Genomic DNA, 25,220 nt, shown 5'->3' on the forward strand with positions numbered 1-25,220 from the left:
TCTAAATCAGGATGGCCGGACGCGGGTTTGAATCGTCGTCCTCCCAGTGCTAACCACTGCGCCACCTCGTTCGGTTCACGTTGCGTGGACAGCCAATGAGCCAGCAGCAGCCAATCACACAGGTCGACTGTACTTATCCGTATGGTAGTATAACAAGCATCGCCAGGCCTCTACGGTCAGTCTATGCTCAGCCCCAGTGAGTATAACGAGTTTACGCAAAGAAGCCGGCGAGCTACCTACTACGGCAGTCATTAGTGAGCGGTACAACCACCAGTACAATGGACTTCCAGGAACCCGACTCGGAATACAACTTTGTAGAGACGGATTTGTAAGAGGAATTATCACACTTTTATTGCACTGTCAAGTTGCGTACTTAGTTCTGGGTAGTTACTTGTTCTAGGAAATTAATATGCTCACTTGTATAAGAGTTCTGTGTTTCATCTGGAAAAAAAATTGTAAACTTGTCGTAAGATGTTATGGGACCAAACGGCATAGGTCATCGGTCCCTAGGGTTACACACTACTTAATCTGACTTAATCTAACTCACGCTATGGACAACACACACACACACCCCTGCCCGAGGGAGGACTCGAACATCCTACGTGGGGAGCCGCGCGGACCGTGGCAAGACGCCATTAGACCGCGCGACTACCACCTGAGTGCTCAAAGAAATACAGCTATGGTACTAAGATTATTTGTGTAGTTGGCTCCGACACTACACTGGCACAGTCATTCTGAGGTGAGGTGCAACTGGACAGATAGCCACATCATTAAAATTAACGTATTTTATGGACTATAAGACGTACTTCTTTCTTCGGAAAGTTGCCTCCAAAATTCAGGTGCGTCCTGTACTCGAAATTAATATAAAAATTTCCAGTGTTTGATTTAAATTTCCCGCCAGTCTTAAAATGGCTATGTATTCGATGCTGCGGGAAACCTATCTCTACCTTTCAACATTGGATACAACTGGCAGCAACAGCGCACCGATGCGACGAACATGAGTAGCAGGGATTCACAAACTTGCTATCAATGTCTCCCTCCCGCCCCGCCATCACAAAGTCAGAACACTGTCTGTCCTATGATGCGTCATTGCAGTCAGTGATGCCAGTGAACCTGAACTGAATGTGATTTCATGATGTTTGGTTTTATGGGTGCTCAACTGCACGGTCATCAGCGACCATACAAAGTCCCAATTGTGACACAGTCCAACGTTTTCACAGTCCACAAACGATGATGATGATGATGATGAAATGATGAGGAAAACACAAACACCCAATCCCCTGAATGTGATTTGTGTTATCGGTAACATTACATTATTTTTGTTAGTAGCTACACTGAAGCGCCAAAAACTGATACAGGCATGCATGCAGTATGTCAATAGGCAGAATACAGCGCTGCCGATGGCTACGCCTATATAAGACAATAAGTGTCTGGCGCTATTGTTAGATAAGTTAGTGCTGCTACAATGGCAGGTTATCAACAATTAAGTGAGTTTGAACGTGGTGTTATAGTCGGTGCACGACCGATGGGACACGCCATCTCTTAGGTAGCGATGAAGTGGGGATTTTCCCGTACGACCATTTCACGTGTGCACCGTGAGTATCAGGAATCCAGTAAAAAATGAAGTCTCAGAAATCGCTGGGGCCGGAAAAAGATCCTGCAAGAACGGGGCCAACTAAGACTGAAGAGAATCTTTCAGCGTGACAGAAGTGCAGCCCTTCCGTAAATTGCTGCAGATTTCAATGCTGGGCCATCAACAAGTGTCAGCGTGCGAAAATCATCGGTATGGACTTTCGAAGCCGAAGGCCCACTCGTGTACCCTTGATGACTGCACGACACTAAGCTTTACGCCTTGCCTGGGCCCGTGAACCTCGACATTGGATTGTTGACGACTGAAAACATGTTGCCTGGTCGGACGAGTCTTGTATCAAATTGTATCGAGCGGATGGGCGTGTACGGGTATGGAGACAACCTCATGAATCCATGAACCCTGCATGTCAGCAGGGGACTGTTCAAGCTGGTGGAGGCTCTGTAATGGTGTGGGGTGCGTGCAGCTGGAGTGATAATGGACCCCTGGTACGCTTAGATGTTTGTCGCATCGGTGCGCTAACAGGTGACACGAACGTAAGCATCCGGTCTGATCACTTACATGCATTCATATCCATAGAGCATTAGGACGGACTTGGCCAATTCCAGCACGACAATGCGACACCCCGCACGTCCAGAATTGCTACAGAGTGACTGTAGGAACACTGCTCTCAGTTTAAACACTTCTGCTCTCTACCCAACTCCCTAGACATGAACATTATTGAGCATATCTGGAATGTCTTGCAACGTGCTGTTCAAAAGAGATCTCCGCCGATCTTATGGATTTATGGACAGTTCATCAGGATTCATGGTGTCAGTTCCCTCCAGCACTACTTCAGACATTAGCCGAGTCTATGTCACGTCGTGTTGCGGCACTTTTGTGTGCTCGAGGGGGCCCTACACGATATTAGGCAGATGTACTAGTTTCTTTGGCTCTTCAGTGTAGTTTCATAATGGAAAGAAAGGTATTCATATTATGCGGGTTATAAACTGAAAGTAGTAGCTTATCTATAATAACATGGAAACAGAGCAGCTGAGTGTAATTTCCGCCCTCCACCACCAGAGAAAACCATTCCCGTTTGGCGGTCTAGTAAGGAAGAACTGGAAAAAAATGAGGAAAATTAAAAGTGCAAATAGAGGACTGAATGCAAAATTGCCCAAAACTAGGAGATGACGTATTGAAATGGATTCAAGGACACCGTCAAAATGGCACTGGAATTAATACAAAAATGATTCAAACACTCGCCTTAAGCTAAAGCTACAGTGGAACATGACAGGCTTTGAGAGTGGAGTTGGTTGGTGCTACAAGTTCATGAAGCGTCTTAGACTTGGCATGCGAACCAAAACCAAAACACCTCAGAAAATGTCACAAGAGTATAAAGAGAAAATATTACCTTTGCATCGATTTATTACTCAGCATCGAAAGAAACTCAGTGTGGGACTAAACCAAATAGCGAATATGCATGAAACGCCTCTGACATTTGATGTATCGAGTAACAGGACTGTTGCCATGAAAGGTACTAAAACTGTAACTATAAAAGCAAGTGGACATGAAAGAACACACTGCACTATTGTCTTTTCATGTTGTGCTGACGTTACTGAACTTAATCCAATTAAAATTTTCAAGGACAAAACAGTGCCAAAATCTTCTGAAATACCGCCTGAAAAATTATGTGAAAGAGAAATTAAGACAGGGAGATACGGAGCTTGGTGTTATTCCGGGAAGATTTACTTCACAGTTACAATGTCTTGATGTCTCCATAAATAAACCATTTAATGTGTATATGAGAGAGGCTTGGAACAAATGGATGATGGATGAAATCCAGCATGAATTCACGCCGAAGATAGCATTAAAACGACCTAAAATCAAATAAGTGTGCCAGTGGATAAAACAGTCATGGTCTACAGTGAGAGACGACATTATTGTTAAATCTTTCAAGAAGTGAGGCTTAAGTAACGCTATCGATGGCAATGAAGACCATTTTATATATGAAGAGGACAACAATGACGACGAAGAGGAAGAAGAAAGTTCAGATGAAGATTTTCGGGTATTACAAAGGTCGCTTAGGTTTTATAAACTAAGATTTTTTTTCTCGGGCTTTGCAATCTAATAATGAAAATTTTAAAAATGTTATTCTAAAAAAATGCTGAAAAATCATGGTGCGTCTTTTAGTCCGTAGCGTCTTATAGTCCGTAAAATAAGATAGGAAATAAGGTGTTGCATGTTTCAAGTTACGGTCCGTATCCTGCCATTTCATTGTAAATTACAGAACTCTAATGTCAGTGTAGGATAATTGTATGTCATTCCCGTCTTAGAGATCGGTAGTAAGGCAAAAAAAAAAAAAAAATGGTTCAAATGGACTCTGAGCACTATGGCACTTAACATTTGACGTCATCAGTCCCCTAGAACTTTGAACTACTTAAACCTGACTAACCTAAGAACATCACACACATCCATACCCAAGGCAGGATTCGAACTTTCGACCGTAGCGGTCGCGCGGTTCCAGACTGTAGCGCCTAGAACCGCTCGGCCACCCCGGCCGGCGGTAGTAAGACAGATTGCCGCAAATATAGGCTTATATCGCCAATGTCAGTCTGTTGTAGAATGATAGAACATTTTCAGGCTCACGTGTAATGACGATTTTGGAGAGGTAGAAACCTCTCCAGTGAAAATCAATATCGATTCTGTAAACAGATAACTTGCGAAACTCAGCTCGCTTTCGGTTGATGCTATGTTCCTTGGTTTCAGGAATACATTTTATACAGTTCCACACTGTCGTTTAGCGAACAAAATACGAGCTAACAGAGAGTCGGAGCAGATCTGTGATTAGAGGAGGGACTTCTCTGAAAATGGAACTCAGCACGTCATTGTTAGTAGAACGAAGAGGACAGATATAAAGGCAGTTTCAGGAGCACCCTAAAAAAGGATAATAGTGACGTTACTGTTTAAAATATACATAAATGGTATGGCAGATAATGTTGGAAGCTCCTTGAGGTTGTTTGCAGACCATTCAATTGTCTGTGGGAAGGCAGCAACTCCATAAGCCTGTAGCATATTGCAATAATGCGTGCAGGGTTGCGTGAGGGGTCCAGGGGCTGGCAATTGACTAAGCGTATAAATAGGCGAAGAAATCTAGTACTGTTCAATCACAATAGTGGTTACAAATCGCTGGAAACAGTAACTACACTAAAATAAATAGTTGTAGCCATCCGGAGCAACCTAAAGTGAATGTATCATATACACTACGTGATCAAAAGTATCCGGACTCCCCCCAAAACATACATTATTCTTATTACGTGCGTTTTGCTGCCACATACTGTCAGCTACTCCATATCAGCGACCTCAGTAGTCATTAGACATCGTGAGAGAGCAGAATGGAGTGCTCCGCGAAACTCACGAACTTCGAACGTGGTCAGGTGATTGGGTGTCACTTGTGTCGTACGTCTGTACGCGAGATTTCCACACTCCTAAACATCCCTAGGTCCACTGCTTCCAATGTGGAAACGTGAAGGGAAACGTACAGCACAAAAGCGTACAGGCCGATCTCGTCTGTTGACTGGCAGAGACCGACGACAGTTGAAGAGGTTCGTAATACGTAATAGGCAGACAACTATCCAGATCATCACACAGGAATTCCAAACTGCATCAGGATTCACTGCAAGTACTATGACAGTTAGGTGGGAGGGGAGAAAACTTGGATTTCATGGTCGAGCGGCTGCTCATAAGTCACACATCACGCCGGTAAATGCCAAAAAACGCCCCGCCTGGTGTAAGGAGCGTAAAGATTGGGCGACTGAACAGTAGAAAAACATTGTGTGGAGTGACGAATCATGGTACACAATGTGGCGATCCGATGGCAGTGTGTGGGTATGGCGAATGCCCGGTAAACGTCATCTACCAGAGAGCGTAGTGTCAACAGCAAAATTCGGAGGCGGTGGTGTTTTGGTGTTGTGTTTTTCATGAAAGGGGCTTGCAACCCTTGTTGTTTTGCGTGGCACTATCACAGCACAGGCCTACATTGATGTTTTAAGCACCTTCTTGCTTTCCACTGTTGAAGAGCAATTCGGGGATGGCGATTCCATCTTTCAAACGATCGAGCACCTGTTCATAATGCACGGCCTCCCTGTAATGGACTGGCCTGCACAGAATCCTGGCGCGGCTCTCCCCGTCGGAGGTTCATCATCCCTCGGGCATGGGTCTGGGTGTCGTCCTTAGTGTAAATTAGTTTAAGTTAGGTTGAGTAGTATGTAAGGTTAGGACCGATGACCTCAGCAGTTTGGTCCCATAAGTCCCTACCACAAATTTGCCAATTTTTAGAGAATCCTGACCTGAATCCTATAGAACACCTTTGGGATGTTCTGCAACGCCGACTTCGTGCCAGGCCTCACCAACGGACATCGATACCTCTACTCAATGCAGCAATGGGTGGAGAATGGACTGCCATTCCCCAAGAAACCTTACAGTCACTGATTGAACGTATGCCTGCGAGAGTGGAAGTTGTCATCAAGGCTGAGGCTGGGCCAAAACCATACTGAATTCCAGCATTACCGATGGAGGGTGCCACGAACTTTTAAGTCATTTTCAGTCAGGTGTCCGCATAATTTTGATCACATAGTGTAAAACAAATTGTATGAAAATCGGATGCCAGACTGAGATTCACTGGAAGGATCTTAAGGAAATGTGATTCATCCACGAAATAAGAAGCTCACAAAACACTAAGGTATTGCTCATCAGTCTGAGACCCTTACCAGTTAGCAATAATGGACGAGACAGAGGAGATCCTATGAAGAGCGGAACTATTCGTCACGGATCGTTTAGGCGGCACGACAGCGTTACGGAGGTGCTCACAGTCTCCAGTAGCAGTCGCTGCAAGAGAAATGTTGTGCATCACGGAGAGGACTACTACTGAAAATCCGAGAGAGTTACCGAGCGAGGTGGCGCAGTGGTTAGCACACTGGACTCGCATTCGGGAGGACGACGGTTCAATCCCGCGTCCGGCTATCCTGATTTAGGTTTTCCGTGATTTCCCTAGATCACACCAGGCAAATGCCGGGATGGTTCCTTTGAAAGGGCACGGCCGACTTCCTTTCCCATGAAACTTCCTGGCAGATTAAAACTGTGTGCCCGACCGAGACTCGGACTCGGGACCTTTGCCTTTCGCGGGCAAGTGCTCTACCATCTGAGCTACCGAAGCACGACTCACGCCCGGTACTCACAGCTTTACTTCTGCTGTGAGTACCGGGCGTGAGTCGTGCTTCGGTAGCTCAGATGGTAGAGCACTTGCCCGCGAAAGGCAAAGGTCCCGAGTTCGAGTCTCGGTCGGGCACACAGTTTTAATCTGCCAGGAAGTTTCATATCAGCGCACACTCCGCTGCAGAGTGAAAATCTCATTCTGGAACTTCCTTTCCCATCTTTCCCTAATCCGAGCTTGTGCTCCGTCTCTAATGACCTCGTTGTCGACGGGACGTTAAACACCAATATCCTCCTCCTCCTCCGAGAGAGTTCTTTCCGGAAAGAGTCGGACGACATATAACTTCCTCCTACACAAATCTCGTAAAATGATTACGCCGAGAAAACCATTCAAATTAGAGTTCATACGGAGGTTTACTGACATTCATTCTTCCCAAGCACCATTAGCGAATGGAAAAGGGAAGGGAAGAGAAAAAGATAATGGTATCAGAAGTTCTCTCTACTATGCTCCATAAGGTGGCTTGTGTAGATGTAAATGTAGATGTTGACGTAGACTGTGGCCGGCCGAAGTGGTCGTGCGGTTAAAGGCGCTGCAGTCTGGAACCGCGAGACCGCTACGGTCGCAGGTTCGAATCCTGCCTCGGGCATGGATGTTTGTGATGTCCTTAGGTTAGTTAGGTTTAACTAGTTCTAAGTTCTAGGGGACTAATGACCTCAGCAGTTGAGTCCCATAGTGCTCAGAGCCATTTGGACCATTTTGGACGTAGACTGTAATCCACGACATTATTAAGTAAAAGGTGATCAAAAAGTCAGTATAAATTTGAAAACTTAATAAACCACGGAATAATGTAGGTACAGAAGTAAAAATTGACACACAAGCTTGGAATGACATGGGGTTTTATTAGAACCGAAATGCAGGATGGCCCTCCACCCCATATTGCTAGATGCGTGAAAGAACTCTTGCGCGCGTCGTTTGGTGATGATCGTGTGCTCAGCCGCCACTTTCGTCATGCTTGGCCTCCCAGGTCCACAGACCTCAGTCTATGCGACTATTGGCTTTGGGGTTACCTGAAGTCGTAAGTGTATCGTGATCGATCGACATCTCTAGGGATGCTGAAAGACAACATCCGACGCCAATGCCTCACCATAACTCCGGACATGCTTTACAGTGCTGTTCACAACATTATTCCTCGTTTATATAGATCAGGAACAGCAGAGGTCCCAGGACGCTTCCCTGGGGAACACCTGATATCACTTCAGTTTTACTCGAAGATTTGCCGTCTATTACTACGAACTGCGACCTTCCTGACAGGAAATCACGAATCCAGTCGCACAACTGAGACGATACCCCATAGGCCCGCAGCTTGATTAGAAGTCGCTTGTGAGGAACGGTGTCAAAAGCTTTCCGGAAATCTAGAAATACGGAGACAACTTGATATACCCCGTCGATAACGGCCATTACTTCGTGCGAATAAAGAGCAAGCTGCGTTGCACAAGAACGATGTTTTCTGAAACCATGCTGATTACGTATCAATAGATCGTTCCCTTCGAGGTGATTCATAATGTTTGAATAGAGTATATGCTCCAAAACCCTACTGCAAACCGACATCAATGATATAGGTCTGTAGTTCGATGGATTACTCCTACTACCCTTCTTAAACACTGGTGCGACCTGCGCAATTTTCCAATCTGTAGGTACAGATCTATCGGTGAGCGAGCGGTTGTATATGAGTGCTAAGTAGGGAGCTATTGTATCAGCGTAATCTGAAAGGAACCTAATCGGTATACAATCTGGACCTGAAGACTTGCCCGTATCAAGCGATTTGAGTTGCTTCGCAACCCCCAAGGTATCTACTTGTAAGAAATTCATGCTAGCAGCTGTTCGTGTTTCAAATTCTGGAATATTCCATTCATCTTCCCTGGTGAAGGAATTTCGGAAAACTGCGTTCAATAACTCCGCTTTAGCGGCACAGTCGTCGGTAACAGTACCATCGGCACTGCGCAGCGAAGGTATTGACTGCGTCTTGCCGCTTGTGTACTTTACATACAACCAGAATTTCTTCGGATTTTCTACCAAATTTCGAGACAATGTTTCGTTGTGGAACCTATTAAAGGCATCTCGCATTGAAGTCCGTGCCAAATTTCGCGCGTCTGTAAATTTTAGCCAATCTTCGGGATTTCGCGTTCTTCTGAACTTCGCATGCTTTTTCCGTTGCCTCTGCAACAGCGCTCGGACCTGTTTTGTGTACCATGGGGGATCAGTTCCATCTCTTACCAATTTGTGAGGTATGAATCTCTCAATTGCTGCTGCTACTATATCTTTGAATTTGAGCCACATCTCGTCTACATTTACATAGTCAGTTCGGAAGGAATGGAGATTGTATCTTAGGAAGGCTTCTAGTGACACTTTATCCGCTTTTTTAAATAAAATTATTTTGCGTTTGTTTCTGGTGGATTTGGAAGAAACGGTATTGAGCCTAGCTACAATGACCTTGTGATCACTAATCCCTGTATCAGTCATGATGCTCTCTATCAGCTCTGGATTGTTTGTGGCTAAGAGGTCAAGTGTGTTTTCGCAACCATTTACAATTCGCGTGGGTTCGTGGACTAACTGGTCGAAATTTTCGGAGAAAGCATTTAGGACAATCTCGGAAGATGTTTTCTGCCTATCACCGGTTTTGAACAAGTACTTTTGCCAACATATCGAGGGAAGGTTGAAGTCCCCACCAACTATAACCGTAAGAGTGGGGTATTTATTTGTTACGAGACTCAAATTTTCTCTGAACTGTTCCGTAACTATATCATCGGAGTCTGGGTGTCGGTAGAAGGAGCCAATTATTAACTTAGTTCGGCTGTTAAGTATAACCTCCACCCATACCAATTCGCACGGAGTATCTACTTCGACTTCACTACAAGATAAACCCCTACTGACAGACACAAACACTCCACCACCAATTCTGCCTAATCTATCTTTCCTGAACACCGTCTGAGACTTCGTAAAAATTTCTGCAGAACTTATTTCAGGCTTTAACCAGCTTTCTGCACCTATAACTATTTCAGCTTCTGTGCTTTCTATTAGCGCTTGAAGCTCAGGGACTTTCCCAGCACAACTACAACAATTTACAACTACAATTCCGACTGTTCCTTGATTCAAGCACGTCCTGTATTTGCCATGCACCCTTTGAGTTTGCAGCCTACCCCATACTTTCCCAAAGCCTTCTAACCTAAAAAAAACCGCCCAGTCCACGCCACACAGCCTCCGCTACCCGTGTAGCCGCCAGCTGAGTGTAGTGAACTCCTGACCTATTCAGCGGAACCCGAAACCCCACCACCCTATGGCGCAAGTCAAGGAATCTGCAGCCAAAACGGTCGCAAAACCGCCTGAGCCTCTGAATCAGACCCTCCACCCGGCTCTGCACCAAAGGTCGGCAGTCGGTTCTGTCAACGATGCTGCAGATGGTGAGCTCTGCGTTCATCTCGTAAGCAAGACCGGCAGCCTTCACCAAATCAGATAGCCGCTGGAATCCAGAGAGAATTTCCTCAGATCCAAAGCGACACACGTCATTAGTGCCGACATGTGCCATCACCTGCAGCTGACTGCACCCTGTGCTCTTCATGGCATCCGGAAGGACCATTTCCACATCAGGAATGACTCCACCCGGAATGCACACGGAGTGCACACTGGATTTCTTCCCCTCCTTAGGCGCCATATCCCTAAGGGGCCCCATTTCGCGCCTAACATTGGAGCTCCCAACTACCGATAAGCCCAACCTCTGTGATTGCCCGGACCTTGAAGACTGAGAATCATCCTCTGAAACAGGGCAGGCAGCTGCATCGAGCTCAGTCAGAGACAGTGCCTGAAACCTGTTTGTCAGACGCACCGGGGAGGCTTTCTGATCAGCCTCCGGGGACGTCTTTCGCTGCCTGCCACGCCTTGGAACGACCTCCCAATCAACCACAGGCGAGGGCTCAGCCCCACTGCGGGCAGCAACCGGGGCAACCACAGCGGCAGACCGATCTGGGGACAGACGGGACGAGGTTGATATCCCCGTGATACCCAAGTCCGGCTCCCCACAGTGGTGCCCATTGGCAACAGCCTCAAGCTGCGCGACCGAAGTCAGCGCCGCTTGCAGCTGTGAGCGAAGGGATGCCAACTCAGCCTTCATCCGAACACAGCAATCACAGTCCCTGTCCATTCTAATCGATGTTGAACAACAGCTACTGAAACACGAGTCAGTGCCTAGATAACGCAAGGGAAACACGCAAAGAATGTATTACCTAACCTGTACAAATGCCTAACGACTGCGCTACAATCTGCTTGAATTTACGATTACAGTAACTAAAACTCGAAATTACACCTCCTGAACCATGGACCTTGCCGTTGGTGGGGAGGCTTGCGTGCCTCAGCGATCCAGATAGCCGTACCGTAGGTACAACCATAACGGAGGGGTATCTGTTGAGAGGCCAGACAAACGTGTGGTTCCTGAAGAGGGGCAGCAGCCTTTTCAGTAGTTGCAAGGGCAACAGTCTGGATGATTGACTGATCTGGCCTTGTAACAATAACCAAAACGGCCTTGCTGTGCTGGAACTGCGAACGGCTGAAAGCAAGGGGAAACTACGGCCGTAATTCTTCCCGAGGGCATGCAGCTTTACTGTATGATTAAATGATGATGGCGTCCTCTTGGGTAAAATATTCCGGAGGTAAAATAGTCCCCCATTCGGATCTCCGGGCGGGGACTACTCAAGAGGATGTCGTTATCAGGAGAAAGAAAACTGGCGTTCTACGGATCGGAGCGTGGAATGTCAGATCCCTTAATCGGGCAGGTAGGTTAGAAAATTTAAAAAGGGAAATGGGTAGGTTAAAGTTAGATATAGTGGGAATTAGTGAAGTTCGGTGGCAGGAGGAACAAGACTTCTGGTCAGGTGACTACAGGGTTATAAACACAAAGTCAAATAGGGGTAATGCAGGAGTAGGTTTAATAATGAATAGGAAAATAGGAATGCGGGTAAGCTACTACAAACAGCATAGTGAACGCATTATTGTGGCCAAGATAGATACGAAGCCCACACCTACTACAGTAGTGCAAGTTTATATGCCAACTAGCTCTGCAGATGACGAAGAAATTGAAGAAATGTATGATGAAATAAAAGAAATTATTCAGATAGTGAAGGGAGACGAAAATTTAATAGTCATGGGTGACTGGAATTCGAGTGTAGGAAAAGGGAGAGAAGGAAACGTAGTAGGTGAATATGGATTGGGGCTAAGAAATGAAAAAGGAAGCCGCCTGATAGAATTTTGCACAGAGCACAACTTAATCATAGCTAACACTTGGTTTAAGAATCATGATAGAAGGTTGTATACATGGAAGAACCCTGGAGATACTAAAAGGTATCAGATAGATTATATAATGGTAAGACAGAGATTTAGGAACCAGGTTTTAAATTGTAAAACATTTCCAGGGGCAGATGTGGACTCTGACCACAATCTATTGGTTATGACCTGTAGATTAAAACTGAAGAAACTGCAAAAAGGTGGGAATTTAAGGAGATGGGACCTGGATAAACTGAAAGAACCAGAGGTTGTACAGAGTTTCAGAGAGAGCATAAGGGAACAATTGAAAGGAATGGGGGAAAGAAATACAGTAGAAGAAGAATGGGTAGCTCTGAGGGATGAAGTAGTGAAGGCAGCAGACGATCAAGTAGGTAAAAAGAAGAGGGTTAGTAGAAATCCTTGGGTAACAGAAGAAATATTGAATTTAATTGATGAAAGGAGAAAATATAAAAATGCAGTAAATGAAGCAGGCAAAAAGGAATACAAACGTCTCAAAAATGAGATCGACAGGAAGTGCAAAATGGCTAAGCAGGTATGGCTAGAGGACAAATGTAAGGATGTAGAGGCTTAACTCACTAGGGGTAAGATAGATACTGCCTACAGGAAAATTAAAGAGACATTTGGAGATAAGAGAACCACATGTATGAACATCAAGAGCTCAGATGGAAACCCAGTTCTAAGCAAAGAAGGGAAAGCAGAAAGGTGGAAGGAGTATATAGAGGGTCTATACAAGGGCGATGCACTTGAGGACAATATTATGGAAATGGAAGAGGATGTAGACGAAGATGAAATGGGAGATACGATACTGCGTGAAGAGTTTGACAGAGCACTGAAGGACCTGAGTCGAAACAAGGCCCCCGGAGCAGACAACATTCCATTGGAACTACTGACGGCCTTGGGAGAGCCAGTCCTGACAAAACTCTACCATCTGGTGAGCAAGATGTATGGAACAGGCGAAATACCCTCAGACTTCAAGAAGAATATAATAATTCCAATCCCAAAGAAAGTAGGTGTTGACAGATGTGAAAATTACCGAACAATCAGTTTAATAAGCCACAGCTGCAAAGTACTAACACGAATTCTTTACAGACGAATGGAAAAACTAGTAGAAGCCGACCTAGGGGAAGATCAGTTTGGATTCCGTAGAAATACTGGAACACGTGAGGCAATACTGACCTTACGACTTATCTTAGAAGAAAGATTAAGGAAAGGCAAACCTACGTTTCTAGCATTTGTAGACTTAGAGAAAGCTTTTGACAATGTTGACTGGAATACTCTCTTTCAAATTCTAAAAGTGGCAGGGGTAAAATACAGGGAGCGAAAGGCTATTTACAACTTGTACAGAAACCAGATGGCAGTTATAAGAGTTGAGGGACATGAAAGGGAAGCAGTGGTTGGGAAGGGAGTGAGACAGGGTTGTAGCCTCTCCCCGATGTTATTCAATCTCTATATTGAGCAAGCAGTAAAGGAAACAAAAGAAAAATTTGGAGTAGGTATTAAAATCCATGGAGAAGAAATAAAAACTTTGAGGTTCGCCGATGACATTGTAATTCTGTCAGAGACAGCAAAGGACTTGGAAGAGCAGTTGAACGGAATGGATGGTGTCTTGAAGGGAGGATATAAGATGAACATCAACAAAAGCAAAACGAGGATAATGGAATGTAGTCGAGTTAAATCGGGTGAAGCTGAGGGTATTAGATTAGGAAATGAGACACTTAAAGTAGTAAAGGAGTTTTGCTATTTGGGGAGCAAAATAACTGATGATGGACGAAGTAGAGAGGATATAAAATGTAGACTGGCAATGGCAAGGAAAGCGTTTCTGAAGAAGAGAAATTTGTTAACATCGAGTATAGATTTAAGTGTCAGGAAGTCATTTCTGAAAGTATTCGTATGGAGTGTAGCCATGTATGGAAGCGAAACATGGACGATAAATAGTTTGGACAAGAAGAGAATAGAAGCTTTCGAAATGTGGTGCTACAGAAGAATGCTGAAGATTAGATGGGTAGATCACATAACTAATGAGGAAGTATTGAATAGGATTGGGGAGAAGAGAAGTTTGTGGCACAACTTGACCAGAAGAAGGGATCGGTTGGTAGGACATGTTCTGAGGCATCAAGGGATCACCAATTTAGTATTGGAGGGCAGCGTGGAGGGTAAAAATCATAGGGGGAGACCAAGAGATCAATACACTAAGCAGATTCAGAAGGATGTAGGTTGCAGTAGGTACCGGGAGATGAAGAAGCTTGCACAGGATAGAGTAGCATGGAGAGCTGCATCAAACCAGTCTCAGGACTGAAGACCACAACAACAACAACATACGAACTCACACGCAATTTAAGTAAGAACCTAATTTAAGTAAGAATCTACGAAGGAAACAGAAAAGCGCGATGCTAGAACTCTCAAATACTATAATACGCCCGAAATCTATGAATTAAACAATGCAAGTACCCAAAAACACGCAAAGAAATTAAGAATTAAATTATGTAACAAATAAGGAAGCTAGGGGTATACAACTTGCTGCTGCAGCTGCTTCCATTCCGAACTATTCTGCTGGGTATATATCTATCCAGTGTGTGGTAAATTAGTCGTTTAAACTTGAGCCATAGTTCCTCTACATGCTCGTACCATGTGCTGAACATTTCAAGTTACTCATTGTGATATGACGCTACTGATCTTTTATCTAGTTCACTGAATACATACATATTTCTGCTTGTTTTAGTTGTCCATTACACTTTGGTAAACATTGTTGCCACAACCGCGTCATAGTCACTGATACCAGTTTAGGTGTGGAAATCCTCAAAAGGGTGCGGTCTATTTGTTGCCATTAGATCCAATATATTTTCAGCATGAGTAGGGCTCCGAACTATTTGTGCTAGGGAGATTTCAGAGAAGCCATTTAGTAATGGTTCACAGGATGTCTTATCACGTACACTGCTAACCAAACTGTAACTTTCCCAATTGATTTTTGGATGATTTAAGTCTCCACTGATAATTACAGTATGGTTGGTGAACTTACGAGCAAGTGAACTGAGGTTTTCTCTAAAGTTTTCGGTTACGTCAGGAGATGAGTCTCGTGGGCGACAGAAAGATCCAGTTATCATTTTATGCCCAAACAATCTCACATGCAGCTTCAGTATCTATGTCAGTCGATTTGAGTTTTTTGTCTACTGCGACAAATACACCGCCTCCATTTCCCATTTGCCTATCCTTTCGACGTACACTTAAATTTGCTCCAGGTATGGAGCGCGGGAAGAATGATCGTTCGTATTCCTCTGTGCGTGCTGTAATTAGTCTAATCTTATTCTTCTATTCACATATGGAGTGCAGGAAGTCTTTTCCCCAAAAATTTTAGTGTATATCGAAAGGATAGGCAAACGGGAAACGGAGGTGATGTATTTGTTTCAGTTTCGTTTGGGCAAGTGTGTCCGCCATGGTCAGATAATGAATTAAAAATGGGGTAAACATGTTTTAGAGCCTGTATATGGCGTACGGTAGATAGGTCGTGTTACCTCACAGTACACGAGTTGGAAAACCCACTAGTGGAATAAGACTCTAGCCACCGAATGACGTTTCCAGCTAATTTTCCCGTCAGAAACTTTTAATAAATCTGCATTGAAATTTGCACATACTATTAACTGTTTCTTCTTGTCGGATAGGTACCACAACAATTAATTTATATTTCTCATAAGTAGCTGAAAGCTTGCCAGTGGTTTTCCGTACACTACTACAAACATAAGAGAGGTATTCTGCAGTAACCACACACTATCACAGTCTTTTTATTTTTCCAAATACATCTGCATACGTATTCTACTTTTGCGTTTGTCGCACTTCACTTTTTTCATGCCGATTCTGCATGAAAATAATGGCAATAATAATTTAGTCAGTTCTGACTGATAATGAACTACGAATTAATATTTCAATAAGGCCGAAAATTATCTAAGGGAATACGAAAATTATCCTGTCAGTACATTGACAGTACGACTCCAAAGAGTAACAAAAATTTCATTCAAACAGTCGACAAATTAATATACTTTGGACTACAAATACAGCGTGCAGATGGACCATAAACAACGCAAATAAACAATGGACTAAAAATGCTAGAAGATAATTTTGGAAGATACTTTCATATTCAGCAGCAAAGTCTCATTGCCTTTGAATCTTAGAATCATAAATTCTGCATCGAGACAGAGCTAAGGCAGTGCCGTAAGGGACCTCAATAATAAAAATCGTGGTGTTCATCGACTAGAAAACTGGAAAGTAGCACATTGGGAAATGCGAGACAACAAGACAACTATGGGCAAAGGGAGAAAATGAGGCAACCTTAGTGGCTACCCTAAAACTTAAATGGAGATGAGCTGAGCTTATAACTAGGTATGTTAACGGCAGTTAGACTAAAGATATTCTGTGTGGGATGTTCAGTAGTGAAAACCGACGTAGACGACGATTTAATAAAACATAGGTAGATGGCATCATCAAAGAGGCGGGCCAAACGTGTGTGGCTAAAACCTGGCCTGTCCGTACCACATTCTGTGTTTATAATCCTCTCCCACAGAAGTTGCTAACAGAGGCTACTGGCTGTGCAGAGAGTCCCGTGCTTTTCAAGTAGCCAGATGGCGCAGCGATAATGCCATTACATACGTAATCAGGATAAACTGTATGTACATCCCGATCCTTCCTTGTACAACTTAAAGCGAATGCTGGTGACATTCCCTCATATCTGCCACGGACGATTTCTATCCCCATCCCTGCCTGATCCGAGTTTGTGCTACGTCTGTTAACGACCTCGTTGACGGCGGGACGTTAAGCCCCAGTCTCCTTCTCTCTTCCTTCTTTCCTTCGATCCGTCCGGTGGCAACATTAAGCTCGGCTTCCCCTTGGTGCTTTTTGAGAAGAGTAGGCTATGCTCTCCCTTCTCTCTCTCGGTATCATCAACAACTCTCTACACGCACTCTTGAGCAGGCTCAGTGGGCGGAATGTGTATCGATCGCGGTACGGCGCCGGCTGTGCAGAGACAGCAGCACGACAGGAAGGGTCAACTGAGCTGAAAAGTCGGCAACAGGCAGCGGTGACTACGAAAGCCACGTTGACTGGACTGCAGCACTGTGATTAAAGGATGTTCTGTGCCGTGTGAGGAAGTAATTGCAATTATACAGCGCGTTTCAGATGAAATGTTTTTCTCTGTAACTTACAAAATAATAATAGAAAGGAAAGTTTATTTACATGGTTAAATGTAAGAAACGTTACTGTCTCTGTGGAGTTATGAACATAGTACATTTAGTTATGTTCAGGTGAGCTATAGCAACTCACTGCTCGCCGTGATTCTGGCAGGCGACCGGCGGATTGTTTATATGATAGTCAGTTCCAGAACGTGCCTTTAACGTTAGGTAACAAAAGTAGTTTTCTTACGTTATGATAGTGTCACAACTTTGTGGGGATTCCTTATGAAGACTGTTGGCAGTAACCCGATGATGTCATTTCCAACGAAACCGATTACGAAGTAATAAACGCGTATCGATAAAGCTGTGGTATTAACTATGGATTAATTTATGATATCTTTTAAATGACTAGCTTTGGCTTCACATAATGTCTAGTTTTGAATTTACTGTCCGACTTGTTCTGTCTTACCAAGTGGTTAATCAGATTATGTTAAAATCTTCGTACGTAACGTATTCAATACAGCTGTTCCAAAGCAATAATAATTAAATAATATAATATAAACGTGAAACTGGAGCTTTCTATAATTGTATGTGTAGGGGTGGACAAGGAATTGCAGTCAAGAAGAGCAAATAGCTCACTTTCGTGAATAGCACCTTCTCTGCTGTCGGTGAGAACTGGATGTTATTATATACAGCTGTAGCTATGAACAACGAAATTACTGCTTTCTAATTATATTTGTTGTTTCATTTTCCATGGAAAGATAATAATAAACTTTCAACTCAAGAAAATGCCCGAATAGTATTTGAAGTTAGGTTCTAGTTTATTTTTATTTTAAAGAGTTGGTGGAGTAGATATATTTGAGCACAGTATCAGCAGAAACTAGTTTGTACTGGCCAAGTCCCGAAATACGTGGACTACCTCCAGAAGTTATTAATAAAGGAAACAAATTCCTGAATGAAAGAACTTTTGTGAATAATACTAGCTACATGTATTCATGTATCTTTAATTTATTTCATTGTTGGCAGCACCAGATCTAGACTTAAAACTTGTGAAGCAAAGTTCAATGTCAGCTGAATAAAACGTCCCGCTTCTGAATGGTTATTATTGGAACTGACAGTACTTCCTTTCACGAGTTCTACTTTTTGTCTGGATGATTACAATACCGAAAACATTTCAATAATGCAAAAAATAAATTTAAAAGGACCATGAAACAGTCTAGGCAGTATCATTCGCAATAATTATTTAGTGAGTGTCTCGTCATAAGCATAAGCGATGAAGATGTGGTTCAATAACCGAATCAGAAAGTTGTTACGAACGGTTCAAATGGTTCTGAGCACTATGGGACTTAACATCTGTAGTCATCAGTCCCCTAGAACTTAGAACTACTTAAACCTAAGTAACCTAAGGACATCACGCACATCCATGCCCGAGGCAGGATTCGAACCTGCGACCGTAGCAGTCGCGCGTTTCCGGACTGAGTGCCTAGAACCGCTAGACCACCGCGGCCGGCTGTTACGAACGGGACGAGAATTTAATCATAGATTTAAACGAGACAAAAGCTAATGAAGCCTGAATTAACTTCAAATTTTGCCAATGCATCTAAGTAAAAATCCAAAGATAAAAATGACTTACATAAAGTGAGTCAAAGTCATCTGTTCAATAGCTGAATGGCCGTAGTGGCACCGAGGTGGAAGATTATAGACAGAAGGCTGAAATATTGAATTTGGGTCCATTATAGAAGATTGTATATGATTTCTCCTTTCTATCGTCGCACGAACACCGAAATTTCAGATATTGAGACAAATGATAGTGGAATAGAAAACAAATAAAATCGCTCAACAGAGAAAAGCGTCAGGATCCGATGAGATATCTGTACAATTGTATACAGATTATGCGAAAGATCTTGTTCACCTTCTAGCAGAAGTATATTGTAAGTCACTGCAGCAATGAAAGGGGCCCAAGTGATTGAAAAAGAACGCAGATAATACCCAATTTCAAGAACGGACGTAAGGCAGATGCACATAATCATAGACTTATACCGCTAACGTCAAGCAGTTGCAGAATAATAAACATGTTTTATGCTCACGCGTTATGACTTTCTGTGGAGTCAGAAATAGAAACACGTACAGGAAAATCTTCGAGGAAATATACCTGGTAAGAGAGGACAAGGAAAAGGAATATCTTCACTCGAAAACTGAAAGACACAAACTTCACACACAAGCGACAATTTATTTTTTTTTTTTTTTTTTTTTTTTTTTTTTTTTTTTTTTTTTTTTTAAATGCGCCAAGGTGATATAGGTATGATGAGCATCAGCTTCCGAAAAGGATAGGCACTAGAAGAAGAAGATTGCTCGACCATTCCTCAAGGAAGATAACCATTCCGAACTACTCGTCGCAGGCAGCAAAGTAACTATTACACACTGCTCTGAAAAACTTATGGACGAAAAAGATAAAGTAACATGAACCTAAAAAAATAATACAGCAACTACACAAGATCATAAATACTGTACATAAAAACTTATGTTTTTCACAATAGAAGAAGAACAAGAAAACACACTCAACTTAGACATAACGATAAGAAAATAAAATAACAAACATGCATTTGCATATACAGGAAACCCACTACAAGTGACATTATCTTAAATGCAACAAAACCACCCACAGAACCACAAATCAGCAGCAATCAGATACATGTTAAACAGGCTTACAGGATCCCAGTAAATAATTCTAATTACCAGAAAGAGTTAGCCATTGTAAAACAAATAGCATAAAAAACTGGACACAAAGAAACAACGGTAGAAAACTCTACAAAAAAATAAAGAGACAAATAATGAAAAAACTAACCAAACCACACTAACTCGTACAACTTGCACTTCAACAATAAAAATGGCTTTCAATAACATACCACAACAAATTCACTTATTAAATAGGGAACATATTTTTTAAAAAAAGCATAAACATTGCTTACAAAGCAAACAATTCCATAAAAAAGCACGTCCAAAAACTAAAATCAAAACCAGACAGATACCAGCAATGTGGTATCTATCACCTCAGTTGCAGAGATTGTAAGAAGATATACACTGGAATGACTGGCAAGAGATTTGACATAAGATACAAAGAACACATCAGAGCATTAAAATATGGTACAAATGTTTCAACATTTGCGGACCATCAAAAAGAAGAACACCATAGGCCAAGCAATATTGAAAACGACATGAATATCATAAGAATCAGTAAAAAGCGGCCCCTCCTCCCTTTCCAAGAAAATTTCCACATACAAAAAGCATTAACACAAAATAAACAGTTGCTCAATGACCATATAAATATTAGAAACCAAACTCTATGTAGAATAACTCATGAAATTACATGGAAAAAGAAAAGAGCCTTTTCCATCCTTCACCCACTCCCACTCTCCCACAACCCCCCCCCCCCCCCCACGCCCTCCACTCACAGTTTCATTTCACTTCTCGCTCCTCAACTTCTCTAACTCACAGTCCATCACACTGCTATATACTTATGCCCACTCATCATAGTTTCCTCCTGTAGTAAATAAAAAATTCTACATCGCCATTGCTTCTCTACTCTTACACAGTACATAAATACACAGAAACATAGTTAAATATAATTACACACATACAACAACCTAGTTTAAAAAAAGTTGTGGGTCAAAGACAAAGTAGCGGAACACAAACAACAACACATACTTGAAGTACACAAAGAAATAGAATCCAGTGGTGTGCATAAAAGTGTGGTATGAGAAATGCATAGTGCTGCAGAGCATCAAAAAATTAGACGAAAATTATCATTGTCAAAAACAGAAAAACATCGAGGTGGTAGCAGACCCACATTTCCCGATGTAAGCGAGAAATCAGCCGAAAAATCACCGTAAGTACAAATCAACCTACTCCTAACCAACTGTTTTGCGATCTAAAAAGCAAATCAAAATGTAAATAACTTAATTACAGACCACTGATGCTTTACCTCAATAAAGCGAACCACGTCTGCTGAAAAAATCACGCATTTTTATAGTTGCTACGACAGGCCAAAAATACCCTCAAGAGAAAGTAACGTAACATATCATACACTCAGACACTCGGTAGAAATGAACTGAAGTGCGGGAGCATATTGCCACAGGCCTCCCAGACTTGCACAGGAAGTTGGATATCTCAATACGTGAGATCAACGTGACTATGGCGTCAAATGTTGCTGTCCCAACAACGCGAGGCAGTTGAAGAAATGGGACAAGACAGTGTGTGCATCACTAAGCGAGCAGTTAACAGGGCACTGTGGTGGTGTTCTGCACTAGAACATGGTCCGGAGGCAACATGCGGGAAGAATCTTCGGGAAACTGGGAGAAGGAACACGACAAGTGTGACGAGTGCAGCCCAGGTGTTTGGTACAGCTCACGATGTTCATTCACACACATGGTGAGCGTTCCGAACCACAGGCACAGCTGGTCGAAGGAGAGGAGGTGGTCGACAACGATCAACTACAGTAGCGGATGACCGCTGTATTGTGCAACAAGCAAACAGCGGGTGGAATTGAGGCAACGTTTAACAGGACTGCACCAAACGCAGTCTCATACAGCGACTCGGAAACTACATGGGGATGGTCTCTTTCCCTGACAACCAAGTTGTGTTCCGTTGACACCCGATGGGCAGCACCGTCTGCGATGTTGCCAAGAGAATAGTAACTTGACCAACGAGAAATGGTGCTGTGTACTCTTTTCGGATGAGAGCAGATTCAGTCTGAGTAGTGATTCTGGACGTAACCTCACATGACAAGAGGTGGAAACCAGTAATGCACCCAAGAACACTGTCAAGTATGATGGTTTTGGTGGTCCAGGTGTTATAGTGTGGAGAGGCATAAAGTTGCATGGGTGTACTGACCTCCAAATTTTTGAACACGGCATCCTTACTGGTCAACATTGCTGTGGCACTATACTCCTTCCCCATGTCCGTCTTTTCAGGGGTGCATTTGGCCATGACTTCATATTTATGGATGACAATGAGCAACCGCATCGAACAGGGAAGATGGAGTAGTTCTTGGAACGAGAGGATATTCAGTGACTGGACCGGCCTGCGCGTTTCCCCAACTTCAGTCCCATCGAGAACGTGTGGGATGCGTTGGAGATACGTATTGCAGTATGTTCAAATGCACCAACGACCTTCCGGCAGTCGTCAGCCACGCTGGTGAAGGAGTGGAACACCCTGCTACAAGAACTCCTTTCCAACCCTGTGGATGGGAACACGTTGCAGAACGTTTGTTGGCATCCGTGATGATCACACAAACTTTTAAGAAACGTGTACCGCCTTCTGTAATGTCCAGGTAACCATCACGATTCGCGGCGACTTCAGATAGTTATTATCTTTGAATAAAACTGTCAGATCTGTTCGTCTCATTGTGTATTTAGTTCATTTATATTCTGTACTACACGGTGGCAGTTCATTCTATGTACAGTAGGCCTTTGTGCATATGGGGACGTGAAACTACTATGTTACGAGATTTGTAAAGCCAGAGTTGGCATACTGATTTCCGTACTTTCTAAAATGTGATCACAAGTGAACTACGCACATGCTGTGAAATGACTGAACCGTGTTTCTCCTGAGAACAGTAACACGTTTACGGTCCCACAGAATTACTTTAAGCCAATTTACACACAATTCATGTTCACGTAATTAAACAATCTACGTAGCACTCTCTTGTCACTCTTTTTAAAACCCACCACTGCACTGATTTCATATTAGACACACCTCTCCTGTTGTCTCTACTGTATGTTCTCATCCCAGAAGTCCACATCCCACCAACTCTGGCAGCATTATTATTATTATAACTTCACATTCATTTCTATTTTGCATGTACGTTTAAACTACACTACTGGCCATTAAAATTGCTACACCACGAGGATGACGTGCTGCAGGCGCGAAATTTAACCGACAGGAAGAAGATGCTGTGATATGCAAATGATTAGCTTTTCAGAGCATTCACACAAGGTTGGCGCCGGTGGCGACACCTACAACGTGCTGACATGAGGAAAGTTTCCAACCGATTACTCATACACAAACAGCAGCTGACCGGCGTTGCCTGGTGAAACGTTGTTGTGATGCCTCGTGTAAGGAGGAGAAATGCGTACCATCACGTTTCCGACTTTGGTCAAGGTCGGATTGTAGCCTATCGCGATTGCGGTTTCTCGTATCGTCACATTGCTGCTCGCATTGGTCGAGATCCAATGACTGTTAGCAGAATATGGAATCGGTGGGTTCAGAAGGGTAATACGGAACGCTGGATCCCAACGCCTCGTATCAGACGACGTTTGCAGCAGCTTGGACTATCAGCTCGGAGACCATGGCTGCGGTTACCCTTGACGCTGCATCACAGACAGGAGCGCCTGCGATGATGTACTCAACGACGAACCTGGGTGCACGAATGGCAAAACGTCATTTTTTCGGCTGAATCCAGGTCCTATTCACAGCATCATGATGGTCGCATCCGTGTTTGGCGACATCGTGGGGAACGCACATTGGAAGCGTGTATTCGTCATCGCCATACTGGCGTATCACCCGGCGTGATGGTATGGGGTGCCATTGGTTACACGTCTCGGTCACCTCTTGTTCGCATTGATGGCACTTTGAACAGCTTACGTTACATTTCAGATGTGTTACGACCCGTGGCTCTACCCTTCATTCGATCCCTGCGAAACGCTACATTTCAGCAGGATAACGCACGACCACATGTTGCAGGTCCTGTACGGGCCTTTCTGGATACAGAAAACGTTCGACTGCTGCCCTGGCCAGCACATTCTCCACATCTCTCTCCAATTGAAAACGTCTGGTCAATGGTCGGCGAGCAAATGACTCGTCACAATACCCCAGTCACTACTCTTGATGAACTGTGGTATCGTGTTGAAGCTGCCTTTTCAGCTGTACCTTCTTCTGGCCAGAAGTGGTTGTTCTGGGTACTGATTTCTCAGGATCTATGCACCCAAATTGCGTGAAAATGTAATCACATGTCTGTTCTAGTATAATATATTTGTCCAATGAATATCCGTTTATCATCTGCATTTCTTCTTGGTGTAGCAATTTTAATGGCCAGTAGTGTATTTATTACCAGAATTGTAGTAGTAGTAGTAGTAGTAGTAGTAGTAGTGGCAGTAGTAGTAATAGCAGCAGCATATTCACGCAACAGAAAGGGCTTGTAATATAAGGAGACATATTCTGCCTGCTTTCATCGAACTTAAGTATACTGTTCTATCCTAAAAGTAAAAGGAACATATGATCGTAGATCCAGTCAAGATTAAATAAAGTCCAGTAAATACGTTCTTCGGGAAATGCTTACAGACATTCATTCTTTGTATAATATCTGCATTTACATTCCGCAAACCAACTTACTGGCTGTAGTGGATGGTATTTTTGGTGTTATTGTTCCTATTGAGGTCTTGAGTTCGAAGATGGTTTGATGCATCTCTCTACGCCAGTCTATCCTCTTAAATCTTCTACATTTCTAGATAACTAATGTAACTTATCAGCATTTGAAACTGTTAGCTGCATTCAAGCCCTGGTGTCTCTCAGTTTTAGCCTACTCCCCAACACCATCCCTTCTCCACATACATCTACACTACCCACCATTTCCAAATTGACAGTTCATTTATGCCTAAGGATGTGACCTATCAACAAGTCCTTTCTTTCAGTCAAATTCTACCATAAATTTCTCTTTTTCTCTCGTTCGATCCAATACCAAACTTCAAAAAGCTCTCTTCTTGTTTAAACTGTTCATAGTCCACGTTTAAATTCCGTCCATGGATACACTCCAGACAAATACCTTCAAAAAAGACGTCCTAACAGTTAAACTTACCTTAAATGTTAACAATTTTTTTCAGAAATCTTTTGCTTGCTCTTCCGATTCTGCATTTTATATCCTCTCTACTACGTCCATCAGCAGTTATTTTGCTGGCCA

This window comes from Schistocerca americana, chromosome X (assembly GCF_021461395.2).
Source record: "Schistocerca americana isolate TAMUIC-IGC-003095 chromosome X, iqSchAmer2.1, whole genome shotgun sequence".
NCBI classification, from domain to species: Eukaryota; Metazoa; Arthropoda; class Insecta; order Orthoptera; family Acrididae; genus Schistocerca; species Schistocerca americana.